The sequence below is a fragment of the Felis catus genome, chromosome A2, assembly GCF_018350175.1.
Source record: "Felis catus isolate Fca126 chromosome A2, F.catus_Fca126_mat1.0, whole genome shotgun sequence".
In the NCBI taxonomy this organism is placed as follows: Eukaryota; Metazoa; Chordata; class Mammalia; order Carnivora; family Felidae; genus Felis; species Felis catus.
In genome coordinates, this window is record NC_058369.1 from 36,970,691 (window position 1) to 36,983,928 (window position 13,238).

Sequence of the window (13,238 nt, forward strand, 5' to 3'; positions counted from 1 at the left end):
AACATCAGAAAAGTTGAGCACTTTAATGAAATTTTAAAAGACACCCTTCAAAGTGCACATGCTGCCTTGCTATCTCAGAGAGAGAGAGGAATGTGAAGAATCAGGAAGTGCTAAGACTTGGTATTAGTTCATTGTGCTTTGTTCATTGGTATTGGGTGAGGTAAGCACAGCATATTAGCTTCCATTTACCAGAGTAGAGAGCGGGCCTCTGGGAGTCCAACCTCCTGCCCAGGGACCTGGAATTTCACTACGACCACCATGATGACTTTTGCCATTTCCAGGACTAGGATTTATCTTTTATGTTCACAACTAATTATCACATCATTCAGCTCTGCCCTCCAAGATATATAGAAAATTCTCAAAGACAGTTGAGAGATAATGGGGAAAATGTAAAGTGTATAGTCCCTTCCTTTTTTAAAGAAGTTATTTTTAAATTATTCTTTATTATTATTATTATTATTTTTTTTTTAGTGAGAGAGGGCATGCAAGTGGGGGAGAGAGGCAGAGGGAAAGAGAGAATCTTAAGAAGGATCCACACTCAGCGTGGAGTCCAACACAGGGCTAGATCCCATGATCCTGGAATCATGACCTGACCCGAAATCAAGAGTCTGACACTCAACTGACTGAACCACTCAGGTGCCTCATAGTCTCTTCCTCTTGTAATGTTGAACATTGAATTTTCAACATGAATGGGGAAAACGTGTGTGTTTGTGTGTGGGTATGCACACACACACATATACAGATGTATATAAATATATATATATTCCAACAAGAAAACCATTTATAAGTTACCTGACATGAACTATTTCCCACCATCTTTATCTTCTCCTAGTTATATTTATGCCTCAAGGTCTTTGTTTATTGCAATGCACAATCCTGTTGTGTTAGGTGCACTCAAATTTTTGTGCGATCATTACTTATGGAAAGTGTTTTCTCATATCTATCTTACTTAAAAACGCAAGATGAAAATGGTGAATTCGAGCATGTAGAGTTGAGAGTCTTGAGGTCCAATAACTGTCAACTGGAAAGTATGCTGTCTGTTGGGGAGAAATCCCCATATTGGTGACAATGACTTTGCATTGGTAAGGGAAAGAGTGCCTTCCTGCCTTCACGGTTCTTGCCCTTTTCCTATCTCACCAAAAACAAGTCTCAGGTCATGTGCACACTTAGAAAGCAAATCCATGTTTGTACAGAAATAAAAAGGCCCTGGAAGACAAGTGTAATGCATTGAGGTCTGTGAAAGCAACCAAAGAAGCAAAAGTCAAACAGCTGAAGGACAAAGCAGGCATCCTTGAAGAATTCTACGAAGAAAGAAAAGTGGCTATAGAAGACTAAAATGTTCAGGTGAGAACTATCACAAGTACTGTTGTATGAATGAATGTGACAGCCAGTAGAGATAACTAAAATTCTTTTCAAATTTTTTGCCAAATGCACTCAGAATTGTGCCTGTCCTTCTTACCTTGCTTTCTGTTACCCGCATTTTCCTTTCTGTCCTAAGTGCTTGTCACACATTGTGTCATGTATTTGGGGTGGAAGAGGGAAGGTATCAGCATTAATAACATTGATGTCTGGATCTGCTTGGGATCCATTTACATTGGCCTATGGGTTTCAGTCCCATCACGTTGTCTTGTCATCCAGGAATTAGGTCATTTTTGTTCAGGACCACACATGGGTCAAGAATGTGTAGGGGAAAAACCAATGATCTTGCTGCAGAAACCACAGAAATTTATTTCTGGAAAGGGGGTAGGGGTGCCAGTAGTACTGGATCCCTGCATCAGTTCTGCTAGTGAGATTGTTCACAGCAGGCCAATCCCTAAGGAAGCTGAGTTATTTCCTGTCCCCCGATTTTTGAAGTGTAACTCCTCTGAGTCTTGACCAAAGCCCGCAGCTTCACTAGGGCTCATCTTTGCTGGCCGCCTCTGAACTACACATGTTTCCTTCTAAGTCCGTGCCCATAAAGTTGTTCAGCTATTTTGCAGTTCAGTTGTCTGTGCCCAAGTTCATTGATGAGTCCTGGGGAGACTGGTTCCCACTGCCAGGCTGGCTTTGTCCTGGGCTTCCTTCTTCTCCATCTTGGTCACATGTGTCTTCATGGGGTCATTAGAAATTTGGTGCATTCGCTCACATGTTTCCTCCTTTGTACAGTATTTCCTTTTGTTCTCAGGAGGAGATCAGGGCCTTTAGAGTCCCTCATTCACATTGAAAAGGAAATACTTCCTTCTCTTCCCTGGAGACTCAGCTTCTGTTAGTCCTTCCCACACCTGGGGTGGAGCCTGCTCTGTCCACTGGCATCTTGTTTTTATCATTTCTAAGCTCTTTTGGGGAGCATGTACAGCACCCTGGCCACCTTTCTATTTTCAATCCCTTACAACAGAACCACTACATTCCAGCCACTCCAGAAAGCATTTGTTGAAGGACTGCCTGAGATGCCGGAAGGAAATGCATGTGCCTTTCTCTGTCTAGAGGTTTTGTGTCCGTTTCTAGGAGTCTTTCAATTTTGCATGTGACTCTTGAATACATCCAGTACCAAGTTGAAACCCTTTAAAGTAACACCATGAACAAAATAGTCTGAGGGCAACACAGCAAACCAGCCTTTCTAAGCATTTCCCTTTGCTGCCTTCACTGTCAATGAACTGAGTCTTCTTCAAGTACATTGGCTCCATGAAGTTGATAGTTTTCCATCTGAAATCTGTTTCCTGGAGATAAACCCAGACTGTGTGACAGTTCATATGAGGTTCTACCTCAGGTGATGTTGCTGCTCTAAGATTGGCCTTTTCCTCCACCAGGATATGTGAAGGTGGACGTAGGGGTTGTACTCCTGACTCTAGCAATGTCTGGGAGTGAGCTGCAATGTTGGGGAAGCCATATCCTGGAAGGTCGTCTTTCAGGGTGATTGTCCATGTCAGGGTATAACTTCTGGACTGAGAATCAGGGCTCCCCACGGAGGTGTGAGACTAGTGATGATCCCTTGGTTCATCCTAATGGGTATGGGTGGTCAGACAAGGTTTTTGACACTGAACTGAAATGAGCCTTCACCATCTCAAACCAAAGTCCAGCTCTGGGAAGGCACAAAGTGCAATATTATTTGATGACTTTATGATGAAGGAGAGGAAACAGGTCTGAGAGTAGAGACATGGCAGCAGACAGAGGTTGAATTTTCTTTAACTTAAATGGGGTGTTCAGTTCATTTCTCTGTGTTGTCAGTCTGTGCATATGGGAGAGGTGGGGGAAAGGTATTTGTATCTAGGCCTTCAAGAGTGCTGGGAGGTACAAAGGCAGAATTTGTGGACCTTGGCTCCTGGACCGTGCATATGTCATTCCCATCTTAGGAAGCTGAAAATGACACAGTGCGAACTGGGGGCAAGGAAGAATCAGCTGGCAGCTGCAGGGAAAATGTGAAAATAGCTATGAAAGAAATAAACAAGTACAAGTGAGTTCAGCTACTAATTACCAGCAGCTCATGAAACCTCTCTTCATTTTTTTTGTTTTTAACCTTTTTACAAGGTTAAAAGTCTATGTTTAGACTCAACATAGTAATGTAAACAAAAATTCAGAGGACATATGCATAGAGTATTAACAGATAAAAAAGGTAAGATTTAGAAAGAACAAAACAATTAACTCCATCAACATTTCCAGATTTTAAGCAATGGCCAGACTGTGTGGAAACTTCATCCATGCCAATGTTCCTGGGGGTGGTGTCAAGTATCATAATCTGTAGGAAAGTAGCGTGTCTTAGAATGAATCATACCATCAACATGGTAGTGCCATTTCATTGCCCTGGTCTTAGCAAGTGTAGAAAACATGGGGAAGATCTAAGTGAAAGGAGGAAAGAGCTTTATGATGAAAGACATTTGTCACATGATGAATTAGGGCACAGCTGAAAGTGGGAAAGAATTATGTGAACTCTGAACCCTACGGTCATGGAATGAGTTAGGAAAGGATGGAACAATAGTTTTGATCCTATTGTACATTTACAATCATGTGAAAAGTGTCTCATGTGTAAAATTGTATTAGGGGACACATAGGAGGATGATGAGAACATGGGCAGATTGAAAATCATACCCAATATTGGGCCTTATCTGACAAAAGCAACTATAACTCACAGGCAAAAAAATGAACAAAGACAAGAACAGCTGCAGCAGGCAGAACTCAATTTCAGACACCAGGTAACATGAGTTCTGCCTGATATATTGAACCCTTAGTACCTCATGTAGGTGAATGTAGTGGGCCTTGGAATTCCTAAATATGGACTTTTCATTGTTGCTTTTTCAGATCGCAGTTCATGAGAAGAATGCTCAGGACAACTGGGTAAGTGTTTCCATTTTTCCTCCTCTCCCTCTTTGGTGCACAGTCTGGCACGACTGAAGGTGGATGTGTTTTTCTCCCCCAGATCAAGCCTCGGATCTGGGAGGGGGAAATGGCAGAGCAGAGCCAGGAGGTCGCCCGCTTGAAACACAGGTGTGGGAGCATGACATGAGTTTTTATGGGTGTTTTGAGGGATGACAGCTGTGCTATTTAGTGTCTAGTCAGAGGACGGGGCATTGCAACTCTGATAGAAGTCCATGCTTTTTCTGTATCCAAGACTGGATGTGATGGAAGGAAAGAGGCTGCTTGAGGGATACAGGAGGCGGAGACCAATGCCTGGAAGTCCAGAGACGCAGAACCCTCTGAGGAGAGGTAAGGAACACGTGGTGTGTGCAGCAGCCTAATTTCTGCGGCAAAGCCTTTTCCTGTGGGTGATCATCGTGTGTCCTGGACAGAACCACAATTACTACCTAAGGACAGCAGGTGGTCTGAAGGGGTGACAGAAGGGTGTTCTGTTCTCCTCTGGTGCCCCAGGCAGCGGAGCACCTGTCCCTGTGACTGGTGGAGCTCAGGCCCCTCCCCTGACTGCGGACCCTCCCACCTCCTCCAGCATCCCCTAGCTAAAGAGAGGATCCTGGAGGGGATGACGGGACATGGGCCTTAGCTTTCTTCCCACCTTGACACAATGTGAAGACTTTATTTTAGTTTTATTTCAGGAGTTCATTCCGTTACTATTTTTAATGTTGTCATTTTTATTTTATTTTTTTCTTGAACCATAGCCCTACGTTCTTAATTCAGGCTCCCTATAGATTCGCCCTCTGATGTTATCAGGCAAGTCTGCGGCTTCACTACTAAATACCCATCGTTTTCCTTTTCTCATTTGTATATTAGTGTAAGTACATTTCTATTCAGATATAGTTATATAATAACTTTCCATGTAGAAGGCAGCTTATAGATAAGCGAAAAGACTGAACAATCCACCTGGAGCCTGAAGAAACATACCCAGGTTGAGCATTCCCTAATGATGTACCCCAATCAGTATTCTCCATTTACCCTTTTTTTAAGCTCATTTATTTTGAGAGAGAGACAGAGAGAGAGACAGAGATAGAGAGAGAGAGAGAGTGTGTGTGAGCGCATCTGAGAGGACCAGAGAGAGAGGTGGGGAGAGAGAATCCCAACACCGTCAGGGTGGAGCCAGATGCAGGGCTCAAACTCACAAGCTGTGAGATCATGACCTGAGCCAAAATCAAGAGTCAGATGATTAACTGACTGAGCCACCCAGGCATCCTCATTTTTATTCTTAATCTGTAATGAAATGGTGATTTCCCATAATGTATACTGAGAAACCTCTGTTTAAGTGATGACTTCGAGATTGCTAGTTGAGACTGACCTGTCCACAGTTATTTGATTAATTCGAAAACCATGAACTTGGGCACGGTGAGGTCTTTATCAAGGTGATGGGATTGTCCCCCTTATCCTTGAGGGTTATCTGAGGCGTGTGGGATATCCTCTGCCTCTGGCCAACGACCTGTGTGTGGGGAACAGTTTAAGATATTGGAGGAATGAGGTGAGGGCTTCTTTTAATTTCACACAGTCCACTAAAATAGAATAAACCTCTATCCCTTCTGGGGTCCTTAGCAGATCCAGAAACTGGTGCAACCTCTGGGAGTTACACCAGCTCTGACTGTACAAAGAATGTAGACATGGACAAGGTAAATCCTGGGACCATTCTCAGTCGTAACACTTTCGGGAAACCCTCATCTCTCTGTACAGCACGCTCTCCTGGCCTAGTCTCATTTTGTGTGTTGTGTGATATGTCTGCTTGTTATTTGTTTTCCAAATGCACACTCTTAACCTAGGAGCCTACAAGCTTCTCTATTTTCAGCCTGTCATCTTTTTGTGGTAAGTTTAGAAGCCCAAAGGGCTTAGAGGCTGAGTACCCTAAAACTTTACCATGTGTTTCTGGAAATAACGAGAGGAGGATGACCCCACATTCCAAACAGATGTCTCCTGGCCTGGGTCACCCCTTCCAGACCTCAACTCTGTGGGAACAGTGTGGCTGCTGTGTCTTCCTTTCTTGATTCTGGCTAGGAGATTAACCTGCTAGAAAGTCTACCATATTGTTTAAAATTGAAAAATGCGAAACCCCATCATTACTCCAACTTTTTATTTTGAGCCCTGTGCAATTTAAAAATTTTTTTAATGTTTTTTATTTCTGAGACAGAGAGAGACAGAGCATGAGTGGGGAAGGAGCAGGGAGAGAGGGAGACACAGAATCAGAAGCAGGCTCCAGGCTCTAACCTATCAGCACAGAGCCTGACGTGGGGCTTGAACTCACAAACCGTGAGATCATGACCTGAGCTGAAGTCGGTCACTCAACCAACTGAGCCACCCAGGTGTCCCTGTGCCCTGTGCGATTCAGAGTGGTCTTAGACAAAGTCATTATCATCACTCATCACCTTCCCGTCTTTGTTGGTAAATGAGTTGTCTGGAATCCTTCCAGCTATAACTTAGGTAAAAATAACCTGAACATTGTGTCCTTTGATTGTGTTCATATGAGCAGTTTCTGGTTGTGTCCCCAGTCACTGTTAGAGCTGATACAGTCTCATGACACATCCCATGAGTTTTATACCAGAAATCAAGACACACTTGAATTAATTCTGTCATGTGAATTTTTACCTCTTGTTTTCTGTAGGATTTAATTACTCTGTGTCCTATAGTATGCTTCAAGTCAGAATTCCCTATGAATTAAGATGAACACATCTGACCTTTGGAGACATTCACCACAAGTCACTTGTTCTTTACAGAAGACTGTCATTCCCCTGCAAGATCCCAGGCATCCTCCACTCCCCAGAGGTCTCAGAGGCCTTTGACAACACTTCAAGAGGGAACTCTTTTCAGGGAGAGGACCAGAGGAGACAAAGTGAGGATCCGGCTGCAGAACTTTTTGCCAGGAGTGGCTGTGATTCCACGAGTAGAATATGAGCCATTTATTTGCACTCAATTTGTTGTGTTCCTAATATACCAAAAACAGAGCATCAGGAGTCACTGCAGAGGAGGGATATAAGGTGAACTGGGACATAGATGCCTGCCTGTCTGGAGAATGCTGCTTCATCACTATGTAATTACTCTAGGACAAGACTGTATTTTTGTACCCTTTGGGTAAATACCTAATAGTGAAATTGGGTAAACACCTAATAGTGAAATAGCGAAACATTTATACCAGCATTACCAACAATAGCCAAACTATGGAGAAAGCCCAAATGTCCATCAACCGATGAAGGTATAAAGGAGGTGTGGGGTAGGTGTGTGTGTGTGTATATATATGTATACACATACATACATATATACGTATATGTATACATATATGCATATGTACATATGCATATATATAATGCATACATACACAAAATGGAATATTAGTCGGCCATCAAAAAGAATGAAATGTTGCCAATTGCAATGATGTGAATAGAGCCAGAATGTATTGTGCTAAGTGACATATGTCAATCAGAGAAAGACAAATATATGATTTCATTCCTGTGGAATTTAAGAAACAAAACAGAGGACAACATGGGAAGAGGGCAGTAAAAGAGAAGAGTGGTAACAAACCATATGAGTCTCTTAATGATAGAGCAAAAACTGAGGGTTGATGGAGGGAGATGGGTGGGGGATGGATACTAAGGAGGGCACTTGTTGTGATGAGCACTGGGTGTTGTATGTAACTGATGAATCACTAAATTCTACTCCCAAAACCAATCATGCACTGTATGTCACCTAAAGCTTAAATTAAAAAAATAAAGCTGTAACAAGAGATGAAGACGGACACTATCTCATAATAAAGGGGAAACAAAACAAGAAGATCCAACGATTGTAAATTTTTATGCACCCAACATACAACCACTGAATATAGAAAACAATTAACAACAAATGTAAAGAAACTCATTTATAATAATTTAAGGATAGTAGAGGTCTTTAACACATCACTCACATCAACAGACAGAACCTCTGAGCAGAAAATCAACAAGGAAACAATGGCTTTGAATGACACACTGGACCACATGGGTTTAACATATATTCAGAACACTCCATACTAAAATGGCAGAATACACATTCTTTTCAAGTGCACATGGGACATTCTCCAGAATCGATCACATTCTAGGTCACAAATCAGGCCTCAACAGATACCCAGAGACAGAGATCAGACCAAGCATCTTTTCTGACCACAAAACTAGGAAACTTGAAGTCATCCACAAAAAAAAAAAAAAAAAAAAAAAGAAAAGAAAGAAAGAAAGAAAGAAGGAAAGAAAGAAAGAATGAATAAAGGCCACAAATAAAGGGTGGCTAAACAACATGCTACTAAACAAATGGGTCTCCCAGGAAATCAATGAGAAAATACACTGAAACAAATGAAAATGAAAATAAAGATGCACTGGTAAAAACCTTTGGAATGAGGCAAAAGCAGTCTAAGATGGAAGTATATATAGCAATACAAGCCTACCTTACAGAGCAAGAAAAATCTCAAACAATCGAAACTTAACAACCAAAGGAATGAGAAAAAGGACAATGCAAGCCTAAAGACGGCAGAAAGAAGGAAATAATAAAGATTAAGGCAGAAATAAGTGATAATAGAAACTAGAAAAACACTAGACCAAATCAGTGAAACCAGGGGCTGGTTCTTTAAAAACAGTAATCACCTTGAAAACCTCCTAGGCAGACTTTTCACAAAGAAGAGAGAAAGGACTCAAATAAATAAAATCACAAATAAGACAGGAGATATAACAGTCCACAACACAGAAATACAGTTAGAAGATAATATTAGGGAAAACGATAGGCAACAAATTGGACACTCTGAGAAATATGGATAAATTCCTCGAAACACATAAACTACCAAAACTGAAACAGGAAGATACATAAAATCTGAAACCAGAAAGAAACTGAATCAGTAATAAAAAAAATATCTCCCCCAACACAAGAAGAGTTCAGGGCCAGCTGGCTTCACTGATGAATTCTACCAAACATTTAAAGAAGAGGGGATATCTATTCTTCTCGAATTATTACAAAAAATAAAAAGGAAAACTTACCAATTCATGTCATCAGGCCATCATTACCCTGGTACCAAAACCAGATAAAGACTCCCCTAAAGCAGAAAACTGCAGGGGCCCCTGGGTGACTCAATCAGTTGACTGTCCAATTCTTAACTTCGGATTAGGTCATTATCGTGCAGTTCCTGGGTTCGAGTCCCACGTTGGACCCTGCACTAACAGTGTGGAGCATGCTCAGGATTCTCTCTCTCTCCCATCCCTCTGCCCTCCCTCACCTATATGTACTCTAAGTAAATGAATAAACATTTAAAAATATATTTAAAAATTTTTTAAAATAAAACTGCAGAGCAATAGCCTGATGAGTATGTATGCAGAAATTCTCAGGAAAATACATTCAAACTAAAGTCAGCAATACATTAATAGAATCACTGACCATAATCAAGTGGGATATACTCCTGGGCTGCAAGGGTGGCTCCACATTCACAGATCAATCAACACGATGCACCACAGTAATAGAAGAAAGGAGAAGAACAATATGATGCTTTCCACAGATGCAGAAAAAGCATTTGACAAAATGTCACATCCATTCATGACAAAAACCCTCAGCAAAGTAGATTGAGACTCAACCTACCTGCACATACTAAAGCCCACCTGTGAAAAACCCACAGCTAATCTCATCCTCAATGGGGAAAAACTGAAAGCTTTTCCTCGAAGGTCAGGAACAAGGCAGGGATGACCCCTCACACCACTGTTACTCCACATAGTATTGGAAATCCTAGCCACAGCAATCAGACAACAAAAAGAAATAAGAGGCACCAAATCGGCAAGGAAGTAGTGGAACGCTCGCTATTTGTAACTGACATGATGCTCTCTATAAAAAACATGAAAGACCCCCATAAAAATTGCTGGAAGTGATACATGAGTTTCACAAGTCACAATATACAGAAATCAATGTACAGAAATCTATTGCGTTTCTATAGATGAATCATGGATTAACAGAAAGAGAAAGTAAGGAATCAATCCCATTGACAGGTGCACCAAGTACCACAACATACCAGGAATAAACCCAACCAAAGAGGTGAAAGACCTATACTCGAAAGGCTATGAAACACTGATGAAAAAATGGAAGAGGACACAAAGAAATGAGAATACATTTCATGTTCATGGATGAGAAGAACAAATACTGTTAAATGTCTACAATCCTCAAAACAATCTACACATGTAATGCAATCCCTATCACCCTAATGAAACATTTGTCACAGAACTAGAACAAGTAATCCCCAAATTTGTATGGAAAGACAAAAGACCCCACACAGCCAAAACAAACTTGAAGAAGAAAAGCAAAGCTGGAGACCTCACAATTCCAGACTTGAGGTTATATTACAAACCTGTAGTGATGAGAACACTGTACTGGCAGAAAGGAAGGAAGGAAGGAAGGAAGGAAGGAAGGAAGGAAGGAAGGAAGGAAGGAAGGAAGGAAGGAAACACACACAGACACATAAATCAATAGAATGGAAACCCAGAGATGAACTCACATCTACATGGTCAATTAATCCTCAACAAAGCAGGAAAGAATATCCAATGAAAAATAGAGAGTCTGGGGACACAGGGGTGGCTCAGTCACAGAAGCATCTAATTGTGGATTCAGCTCAGGTCATGATCTCAGCGTTCACCAGTTTGAAACCCGTGTCAGGCTCTGCACTGACAGTGTAGAGCCTGCATGGGATTCTCTCTCTCCACTTCTCTCTGCCCCTCTTCTGCATGCGCTCTCTCTCTCTCTCAAAAAAAAAAAATAAATTCACTTAAAAAAAGTCTCAAAATATGTTTTTAGAAAAACTAGACAGCATCTTGCAAAACAAAACAAAATAACAACAGACCACTTTCTTACAACATGCACAAATATAAATCCAACACGGATAAAGACCTACGTGTGAAACCCGAAACCATAAAAATCCCAGAGGATAACACAGGCAGTATCTTCTTTGACAATGGCTGTACACATGCCTTTGTTGATATATCTCCTGAGGTAAGGGAAACACAAGCAAAAAGAATGGGACTTCATAAAAATTAAAAGCTTCTGTCACCAAGGAAATAATCAACAAAACTAAAACACAACCTACAGCATGATGATATTTGCTAACGACATCTGATGAAGGGTTAGTGTCCAAAATATATAAAGTTATACACACCCAAAAAATGAGAAATCCAACTGAAAATGGGCAGAGGGCACGAATAGGTATTTTCCCAAAGAAGACATACAGATAGCCAAGAGACACATGAAAAGATGCTCAACAATACTGATCTTCAGGGAAATACAATTCAAAAGTACAATGAGATAACTCATCACATCTGTCAGAATGACTAAAATCAATGAATGACGAAACCACATGTGTTGCCAAGGATGTGGGGAAAGAGGAAACCTCTTGCACTGTTGGTAGGAATGCAAACTGGTGCAGCCACTCTGGAAAACATCATGGAGATTCCTCAAAAAATTGAAAACAGAACTACCTTACAATCCAGCAATTTCACTATGCGATATTTACACAGAGAATACAAAAATAATACTTCAAAGGGACACAGCAGCATTTTCTACAACAGCCAAATTACGGAAACTGCCCAAGTTTCCATCAACTGACAAATAAATTGAGATGTAGTATATGGAATGGAATATTATTTAGCTGTAAAACATGAAATCTTGTCATTTGCCAGGAGGTGGATGGAGCGAGAGAATGTTATCCTGGGTGAAATAAGCCTGTCAGACAAAGACAAATACCATAGGATTTCACTAACACATGGAAATGAAACAAAACAAAGGGGGTGGGAGTTGGGGGGATTGGGGGAAGGAGACTGTGACAAACAAACTCTTAACTAGGCAACAAACTGAGGGTTTCCACAGTGGGATGGCGGGCGGGAGGGGGGAATGGATGAAACAGGTGATGGGGATTAAGACGTGCACCTGGGATGAGCACCCAGTGACGTCTGGAAGTGTTGCTCTATATTTACACCTGAAACTAATATTACACTCTACCACCTGGAATTTAAACTAAAATATAACATAAGGTTAACGACACCTACCTACCAGATTTTCTGTAGTTTTCAATCATTTCACTAGGTTGGAAACATAACCATGAAAATTTGTAAAAGCATGTAAGATGTGGGGGACAGTTTGTGCCCTTACCTCGGTCTTTGGTTCCAGCAGGACTCGGAAAGTGGGTCCCAGCTCATTCTTCTAGACGGTCCTGAGACGAATATTTCATGTCTTCACATCCTAACTGAATGCAGCTCCCGGTCTTCTGAATTTCTGTCAGGATTTCTCCCTGGAAACCAGCCTGAATCTGGAGCAAACCATCCACGACATCCATGATGTGATGTCGTGAGACCCCTCGATCCACGGGTCTTTTAATAAAATACGTCTTGTTCAAATACTGTCCGGGAAAGTGAGGAATGAAACATGGGAACAGCCCACAAAATGCAAGGGCCTGTGCTGCTGACCGACTGGCCAGTGCCCAGGGAAGCCACCCAGGGCCCTCTCCTCAACACTCAGTGCAACAAGGCAGCTTCTCTTTGGCAACTCAGGAGACACCAAGTTGCTGCAAGGCTCCCAAGGTCTCCCCTGGGGAGGGCGGCAGAACCAGCTGGAAACGCAGCTCTGGTCTCTGTCCTCAGGCAAGGGCAGAGGCCCTGAGTGCTCTGGGAGCAACAGAAGCCCTTCCTGCTCTGAGGTGCCCTGGGTCAGAAAAGCTCATGGGGCGCCCTCTGCCGGCTATCACCGCGCATGGAGAGGAACCCGCCCCTCCCGGTTTGTGGTGCTCGCACGCCCTCTGCTGGCCACCATGGGAATTCCTGCAATGTTGAAGGCCATGGCCCTCAGCTGAGGGACTGAAGGTGTTC

At 42.0% G+C, this 13,238-nt stretch overlaps 1 protein-coding gene across 3 annotated transcripts in view; it reads right to left on the minus strand.

The window, feature by feature from the left end:
* The window catches only part of LOC123384112 (extensin-like), a 239,517-nt gene extending 226,489 nt beyond the window's left edge, over nucleotides 1-13,028 (minus strand). For 2 of the 3 annotated variants that reach the window (XM_045053164.1, XM_045053163.1), the window contains exon 1: nucleotides 12,526-13,028. The gene's annotated coding sequence lies outside the window, so the exon portion shown is untranslated. The remainder of the gene's footprint in view (nucleotides 1-12,525) is intronic. The other variant, XM_045053165.1, reaches the window with a different exon arrangement.
* Between the last annotated feature and the right edge of the window lie 210 nt (nucleotides 13,029-13,238).